At 38.8% G+C, this 9,539-nt stretch overlaps 1 protein-coding gene across 10 annotated transcripts in view; it reads left to right on the forward strand.

The window, feature by feature from the left end:
• Positions 1-9,539, forward strand: part of ST6GALNAC3 (ST6 N-acetylgalactosaminide alpha-2,6-sialyltransferase 3) — a 514,884-nt gene that overhangs the window by 442,847 nt on the left and 62,498 nt on the right. The gene's annotated exons all lie outside the window — the stretch shown is intronic.

The raw sequence follows: 9,539 nt of genomic DNA on the forward strand, positions 1-9,539 counted from the left end.
TAACACTTTTGTCTTTTATCTTTTATAGTAGAATTAAAAGTGATTTCCCTTAACTATAGTGAACAAACTGATGATCACCAGAGGTGAGGAGGGGGGGGGGGGGATGGGCGAAATAGGTGAAGGAGATTAAGAGCCCACTTACCATGAGCACTGAGTCATATATAGGATTGTGGAATTGCTATATTATATACCTGAAACTAATGAAACACTGTATGTTAACTATAATGGAATTAAAACTTAAAAAAAAAGAAATGTGGGAAATGCAAAATTAGATGTATGACTGGACACTAGATTAAAAATGTTAAGATAAATACAAACCAGAAAGAAAAGTGATTTATCCACCATTGTTATAGTAATATGATATTTTGTATTTATTTATATACTTACCTTTACTGATGAGTTTCATATTTTCTTATACTATCATGTTGCTGTTTAAGATCCTTTTGTTTCAATAAAGAACTCCCTTCCACATTTCTTATCAGGCAGGTCTAGTAGTGATGAACTCCCTCAGCCTTTTGTCTAGGAAAGTCTTTATATCTCCTTTATTTTTGAAGGACAGTTTTGCCAGGAATAGTATTCTTGCTCAGAAGACTAATTTCAGCACTTTGACTATATTATCCTGAACCTTCTAGCATGCAAGGTTTCACTGAAAAGTCTGCTGATAATCTCATGGGGGTTCCCCTGAGACAAGTCACTTTTCTCTTCCTGTTTTCAAAAGTATCTCTTTGTCTTTGACAATTGACAATTTGATTATAATGTGTCTTGGTGTGGATTTCTTTGGGTTCATCTTTTTGGGGATCCTTTGAGATTTCTGGATCTGGACATCTGCTTACTTCCCCAGCTTTGGAGAGTTTTCAGCCATGATTTCTTTGAATAATCTTTTTGCCCCTTTCTCTCTCTCTCTCTTCTCCTAAATAATATACCTAATATGCTCGCATAATATGTATATTGGTCTACATATGGTGCCCCAAACCCTTAAGTTATCTCCACTCTTCCTCATCCTTTCTTCTTGTTGCACACCCACTGTTTCTAGACACTAGTTTAGCAGATGAGACTTTTCTTGAACTCATCCTGAATTTATCTCCTACTTCCTTGGCTTCCTCCCATCTCTACAGCTACACCAAACTACTTTTATTTTCATAGTACGTTATGGATTATTTTGTTTTCTGTTTGTTGTTGCTTGTTTGTTTTTATAACTTTTGTCTCCACTTCACCCTGTGATACCTTTCTGTATCCCAGCCCCCTTCTTGTAGCTATCCTCTACTTAATCTTCAGACCTTAGGTCCATCATCACCTCTACTGGGAAATTTGGTTTAGACGCCCCTCCCTAGTTTACATGACTTTCTCTTAGCACTTACTAAACTTGACTGTGTTAATGGTAATGTTCTATTTGCCTTCATATGCCTTGAGCTTATCAAGATATGTAGCTTTTATTAAATGTTCAGTAAAGGTTTATAGACTAAATGAACAAATTAATGAAAGTGAATAAATGACTGAGCCCCTCTTGATCCCTTGAACCAAAAAATGTGGACTACCTCTGTATCCATCTATTTTTAAAAGATGGATTTTAACTTCCACATTTATTAAGGCCAGTAATCCTTATACCAGTTGGAGACTATTCAAAGCCATGATTTTATCAGGGGTCGTAGATCTACCAGATCATCTTTCTTTTAGAAAATCATGTGGGGTTTTTTTTGTGGGGTTTTTTTTTTTATTATGTTATGTCACCATACAGTACATCATTAGTTTTTGATGTAGTGTTTGTGACTCATTGTTTGAAAATCATGTTTTTTATATGGAACTGTGTTGAATTCTTCACCTCCATTAACCTGTATTTTAAACCTTCAGAAGACTAGAAGTATTTACTATCTTATAAATGCAAACATTCCTTTTTCCTAGATAAATAGAAAAGGATAGCTAGAATTGTAAAAAGGAAGGAAAGGCCTACTTTGCCTGAGTGACTTGATTCTCTTTATTTACCGCATGTAGAGAGGGACTGAATTCATTGTCATCCTATTATGTATGTGTTAATTCAAAACCATTGTGGCACTCACTGTACCTTGTACTATTTGGTTCTGATGGTTTGTAAGGGAATGATTTATGCAACATCCATGTGGGTTTTCTTAATTCTCTTACAAACAAAAAAGAGGGGAAAGTTTCTCTGTTCTCTTGTAGTAACTCTTTTAGTAGAAATTATTGCCTTTTAATCAAAATCAAAATATGGAATAACATCGCTTTGTATCCTCTATTTTTCTCATATGTTAGGCATTTTTTGTTAAAAAAGTTCTATCTTTCTCATTGGAAAATCATCCTTAAGTCAATGAAAACGTCAGCCAGAATTGTTGCTGAAGTTCTTTTCTTTTTCTTCTTGTTGGTTGGTTGGCTTTGCAATTTTTTATATGAACTATTTTTTCTTACCTATTCCAGTAATATCTCAGCATCTCATTTACTTTTTAAACAGGCTTAAGATATTTTCCTAACCATTTAGCCATCTCTTTTTATAACAAAAGAGATTAGGTGACTTTGGTTGACTGAAACAGTGCCTGACACACAGAAAGTACTATTAAGTGCTCAGAAAATATGGTCTGTATGAATGAATGAACACAAATCCAGGTAAACATAAGAACAAAGAAAAAAAATAAAAGTGAGACTATAATTACTAGTTTTTGTTTGTTCTCATATCCATTATCTCTTGGTGGTTTCCCAAGAATAGTTAATTGTCTATGTGACAAGGACTTTATATCCTTATGTCACTGGCCTCCATTTCCTTCCCCCATCAGTTTTTGAAATAATTTTACCAGATCACCAGATGCACACCATTAGCTACTGAAGAATCTCTTGTCTGTCTCTTTAGCTTCTCCATAAATACACACATTTCTTCATTTGTTTTTAAGGCAATGCTGTATGTGTAATCATGTGTGAATCTTTATTGAACACTTATGGAATGAGCCACCTGTTCTTACAAATTAGCTGAGTCCTCAAGAAGGCCCAAATTAGTGAATTAGTTGATGAAGGAAATTTGTTGCAGAAACAGCAGGCAGCTAAGGAATTTTTCAGCTTGTCAAAAGTATTGTTAGTCTTACAGCTTGGCAAAGAGACAAGAAGATACCATTTCGAACACTTCTAGGTAGTGACTTAGTACCTTAAATTCACTAGAGAAGAAAATGAAATTGCTTGTCTTATCAGTTAAGAGAAGCTTTGCTGATCTCAGACCGTAGCCCAGAAAGTTAACTAAGTTTTGTTGAAATGGATAATCTTTGCTCAGTGATCAATGTGGCTAGATTAGAAATGTGTTGCCATAGGAGTCACAGGAAAATAGGCTTCATTGTTTTAGTTGGACCTCGGGCTCAAGCCAATGCTGAGCAAACCTTAGAAGTCACTTGGCCAACTCTCATTCAGGGAGCATGCCAAGCAACTGATGATTCTTACAAGCACTTTTTAAAAATGAATACCGGCCTTTATGAGTGAAACTGTCCTTAGGCTCCTCTCACAAGCGTCTAGTTTCTTGTTGAAACGTCAAAGGTGGTATGAACCCTCTGACAGATCATTGTGTCACCTGCCTCCTTCCACGTTACAAATCCTGTTGTTGATTGGTAAGCAGTTAGCATCAAAATCATGTATATCTTAAGCATCCAGAGGCAGTGTCCTTATATTCAAAGAAACAGTGCTGTACATGTGAATTGCACAGTAGGGAGCAACTCAAGATTGGACCCTGCCCTGATCCAGGGCTCTACCCAGTTGTTCTCTACCCAGATCTTCGTGTGACTGTGTAGCCTAATCACACTGCTTGTGCTTCATCTACATGGAGGAAAAGAAAAAACATCCTCTTGACTCCATGTTTGTAGAGATGTTGGCCAGATTTGTATGAAGGTATGGTCAAGGTGGCATCTTACTCCTTTTCTCTCTCCTTTTATTTTTGTATCATACAAAAATAATAAAAGTAATAAAAGTTCATTTTAGAAAAATCATGAAAAATGAAAAAGCATAAAGAAAAAAATAAGCACATTTAATAATTTGTTTATCAAGATATAATTACTGTTAACATTTTGTGTTTATCATCTGGTCTTACAGTTCTAGGAAGTAATGAGTGGTCTCATCATGTTCTTTGAGTACTTAGAGCTATTCTGGGTAGGAGTGGGTGGTGGGGGAGCCATAGAGAAGGATCCAATGAAAATATTCACACTAGAAAAAAATACCTTTATCCTTTTTGTCCAATCTTGTCAGTAGGAAAATAGTCGCCATTCAAAAAGTATTAATTGAACACCTACTATGTACCAATTACTGTGTTAGGTACTAAGAATACTATAATTAATGCAAAAATGCCTTTGTAAGGGTCATAATAATGAAAAAAGGAAAGGAAAGGGTAGAAATACCCAGTGCAAAACTTTAAAATCCAATAAATAATTTGTAGCCAAACTGTTCTAAATAAGCATTTATAGGATTTGGTATCTGGCACAGTTTTGAGTGATGATGTGTTAAATTCATGATCAGGAATTTTTATCTAATCTGTGTGTCTAAAATAGTGGATTACTTAAAAAATGAGAAAGTCTTATCAGTCTTATTTCTAGATGATATTTTACAGCCTTTTGACAATTATTTAAGTCTGCACATGGATAGAATTTATCATCAGTTGAGACAAATCTATTAGGCTCATAGACTCTCAGAGATAGAAGAGACTTGAATATTACATGGTCTGCCCTCTCTGTTCCTACCTACTCTATACTCCTGTTCCCCATGGCTGAATCCTCTCCCCAGCATATGAAACATTAATTATCAGCCTCTTTTTAAAACCTCCAGGCAACGGGAGCTCTCTCCTTCTTGAGGCAGCCCATGCTGCCGGGCAGTAGCTCCAGTTTTTAAAATGTCTTCCTTATGACCTGTGGTTTCTTCTGTTGAAAGTAATGTGCAAGTCGCAGAAAGTGTCTCAGGCAATGGAATTGAGGCATGAGCCTATTTCTTTCCCAAGCCTCCAAGGTCAACCAGCCAGGGAGACCCTGAAACTTCTAAACTCTCTTTCTTAAAACCAGTGAAGAAGCTAATAGAATGGATAAGGAAACTCCAGTGGTGTATGGAAGGACTAGGGATGAGGTGATCTGGCTTTGACATCTATCACTCCTTTGTCAGCAGGGCTGATTTCATCTGACTGAGCTAGTTGGGAAGGTGGCCCCTTCCTGCCTCACTGATCCTTGTGTGGCCTGCCTCAAGCTGTATGCTAAGGCAAAGAAGTTGATCTTCTAAGCTCCATCTGGGCTCTTCTTTGGGCAAGGGTAGCTGAAAAGCTGTCATTTTAATGGAAACTCTGAACTTGGAATGGCAGTTTGCAGCAGCCCAAATACCTATTTTTGTAGCTGAGAAGAGACTCTGACATGCAGACTATGCTGTCATGGAGAAGCCAGTGATGAAATGTCTTGGTTTGAGCCATACCAAAAGTTTATCTTTATATGCAGAGGAAATGGAAATTCACTGTAGTTACCAAAGGAATTATAATCATTCCTAGGTTCTTTTCCAACACACTGCAAACACACTAACAGTTTCATTGTAAAAATGAAATAATTGAGTTTTCTCTCCATCTTGTGATTTCCAGTAGCACCTAAAAACTACTCATATCCTCTAATGCCCTTTGTGGCCAGTCAGGAGGAGAATAGGCTATTCATTAATTGCATCATTGCTTCTTTCACTAAACATATATTGAGAACCCGGGCCATGTCAGACACTCCCATTGTGCTGAGATTTCATAGACCCAGCAGACAGAGCATCCTCCCAATCCCTGAAGAAGCTCATGGAGTCATACAAGTCAACAGGTTATTTCAGAGATGAGTTCCCAAGGACAAATCCATGTTATTTAAAAGAAGAAGGGGTAGGACTTTGCAGGCATCATTGACAAAAGGTTTGTACATCATCTGACAGTAGTGGAGAGCCACTGAAGGGTTTGAAGGAAGGGGATGATAATAAGAGCAGATTTGTACTTCAGAGCAATCATCCAGACTACAGTGTGTAGAAACAATGAAATAGAAATAACAAGGAGGACAAATGGGACCAAGCATGGATTGTTGCCTATTTTCTATATAATTCCAGTGAGGAATCATGAGACCCTAAAATACAGTAGTCGAGTGTGGGTGGATTGGAGTGGACTGGTTTGGAAGATATTGAGGAGGGAAGTTTGATGGTAACTAAAAATGGGAGTGCATAAAACATCCAGAGTAACTCTCAGGTTCTGACTTGGGGAGTTAGGGGATGGTGGAGCCCTCACAAACACAGGTAAAGAATCATGAAGGAGCAGCATACTGATGAAAATCTACCAGGAAGAGGAAGTGAGCAATGATGTGTTCACCGGTGATGGCATTCATGCATGTTCACCAGTGGTGGCATTCATGCGTTTTCACCGGTGATGGCATTCATGCACCAGGGTCTGGGAACTTTTCTTCAGGCATGCAGGCCCAGCCTTGGGGGTATGATGAACTACCCGGTAAGTAACTAGCATCTTCTCTTTGGAGCCTTAGCTTTCCTTTTTAAAATAAGAGCTCCTGGTGAAAAGCTGTATGTCAGACCCCATATGGGGGGCTCCAAGATCTAATTTTACTTAAGGACTCCAAGGCGCAGAGGCTAGCCAAGATTCTAAGAAGATACCAAATAAAAATCTTGGAACCAATGGAAAGCAATTTTCATAATTAGGAGGAACACAGCACCCCATATATCATCGTTAGTCTGAGACAGGGAACAGAAGGTTGGGGTGGGGGAGGATGGTTTCTCTAAACAGGGAACAGGTGGCCAGTGTAGTCAGGGCCAGCTAGGGAAACCTTAGGCAACTCTGCTCAAAGAATGTCTCCCCTAGAGACTGTCAGATGCAGTGGAGAACAGGATTATTAGGTATTTGGCAATGAATGTTTCTCTTCATGATGGTGCATTTATTCTTAAAGCAACACAAGGAAAGGCCAAGGGATAAAACTTAATGCAACCCATAGACACTATGGAAAATGAAGTGTTTTTGTATCTTCTAATAAACCAAAGTTTTGATATCACAGAATGTCCAAAAAGAAATTTGGCTCTCATTTGAATTGCTTCCTGCAAAGTTAATTGTTTGCTCCCAATCCATAATGATGATAGCTTTTCCCTTGCTGCAGTTAGACCAAGGAATTTTGGCAGTCTAGTGTTGTGGAAGCCAGACACGAACAGGTAATAACACCCCACGAAGAGCTGAAATATTAGTCTCCCGAGACACAGGCTGTGCAAATTTCTCTGGCTTACAAAAGAGGCATCCGTCACACCTTAGAGCCTGTCTTGTAGACTTAGTTTCATAAAAGTTGTATAATAACTCTGGAATATACAATGACATGTTAGAAGGCATGCCAGAGGGATGAGCTGTAAGGATCCTGATGAACCATTTCCACAGTAGTCTCAAGGAACGAGAGCGTTCCCATAGCTGAAGGAGTAGATGTGCATGTGTAACTAATTCCCTTCAGTCTCTCTCTCTCTTTCTGTAGATATATAAAATAACACATATGTAAAATTTTTATATATGTAATGTATATTCTTCTGAAGCAGTCATACACACACATTATCTGGAGGCTAGAAGCTCCAATACTGCTCTAGTAGGCTCTCCTGCCTGGGAAGAGTGTCCCCTCTCCCCATAGGTATCAAAATTCTGGCCTTTTCCACGTCGCATTCAAACCCTAACTCTCCATCTGTTCTTCAGGGAGCTTTTCCCTGATCACTGTAGCTGTCCTTAGTTTCCCTTCTCCCTGAACTATTTAGAGTCTGTGACATATTTCACGTAATCATCCACTTTGACAGATTGTTCCGCGATGGTTCCTTTCCCCTCCCTACCTAGCCTGTGAGACCAAAACCAGCACTGCCATTCCCATTCTTCCCCGCTGCCTCAGTGTCTAGTACAGAGGTGCCCGTGCAGCCATGACTTGATCCTTAATTATTCAGATGCGATGGCAACCCCCCCAAAAAAGGTGGGGAAATTGTGGTATGTAAATATTTTAAAGGTTTTCCCTCTTCTGATCTGTTTTGTTTTACCTAATTTGTCCTCATTGAATCTTATTCAAGCCAAACTTGTTCTTCTTCCTATTACTCTGATTTTGATGAGAAGGCTGTGGAATGGAGTGCTTCACGGTTCCTCAAAGGAGCTGGTTTGTAGAAAAGGTCATGCTAGGCTCCATCACCACTGTGTCCTTCTGCTGGGAAGGTAACCTTTAGTAAGAGAAAGGGCCTCTTAATCTTTGAGTGGAAATTGCTCTTGTGAAAATAGGGCCTGATAGTATCTTGGCTCACTAATTCATGCCATGTGGGCCAAAATTAAAGCATTAAAATTTCATAGATATAATATCATGTATAAATCATGTCATAAAAGCATTCATTTCCCACAGACCTTGAACACTGGGCATGTCTTCCTCCAGCTGTTGTTTAAAGTTCATTACAAGCACAGGAGTCTCTGTCAAAAATAAAGTGGGGAATGTTTAGCGCCAACACCCTCAAAGCCTCAAGATGCGTCCTCTCATCCCCCGCGTGCACAGTGCTGCCATTAGTGGGCGTGACAACAGCAAGCGTACTTCAGGACAATGAAGGAGTTCCACAGAATTGTATTCAGCAAGCGGTTCTGGGAAGGCATCTCTGCTGACCTTATTCTGTTTAGATGGAGAAAGAGATTATTTACCACTTTCCCCAAGTTTCTCTTCTATAAAATTTCAATATGTTCAGTGAGTGAGCACAGTAGACTAATTAAGTAGATGGTCAACATTTGCCACGTTTCAAAAAATGACAGACGCTTCTTTTTGCCATTTATCCTTAGATAGCAGATGGGAAGATGATAATTGTTTAAGTTACAGAAATAATTTGCCCTAGTTTACTACTCAGTCTTTTAAAATTATCTTTGGCTACGCCTGGATAAAAACCCTTTTGTTCTTTTGAAATGGTGGAAATTAGAATCTCCACATCGAGGTGTTTCCGGGAGGTACGTGGCACATGTTTGTTTGGCTTGCAGATGCTAATGGATATATAATCACATTTGCCAACCATAAAACCCCTGTTGGTAAAACGCTTTCATCTGCAATAATCCACTACTTTCTTGAAACATGCTAATTTGCTCTAATAATGCAGGGGCCCTTAAGGGTTTCTATGTTGGGTAAACAACTAGTTTTGGTAAGCAATCAGACGCAAGAGGCCATTATATAATAATCTAAACTCTGTTACTTTCCAGGAGTTTGGGAGGTTTTTATCCGTTTGCTGGTGTTATTTTGTTTTCATTTCCTTGTGCTAGCATTTGACAGTGTAGTATTAAGATGGATGCTTTGACCTTTGATATGAAAAGTAGGTGAACCCTCTTTTTATCACCTGATTTGTTGGATTGGAGAAGATTCTGTATGGATTCAGTTTTAAAGATGAGCCCCAGGAAAGGTGGAGCCACTCTGAAGTATGAATTCCTAGGTCTAGTGCATTGTCTCCAGGCTGAAGGCGAGCTAGATACAGCCATGTGCTGGTGGAGGATTCCCTTCATCTTCAGGGCACATCTGCACGCTCGTTCACATGGACACACT

Source organism: Ursus americanus, chromosome 12 (genome assembly GCF_024610735.1).
Source record: "Ursus americanus isolate L20-20 chromosome 12, mUrsAme1.1.p, whole genome shotgun sequence".
NCBI classification, from domain to species: domain Eukaryota; kingdom Metazoa; phylum Chordata; class Mammalia; order Carnivora; family Ursidae; genus Ursus; species Ursus americanus.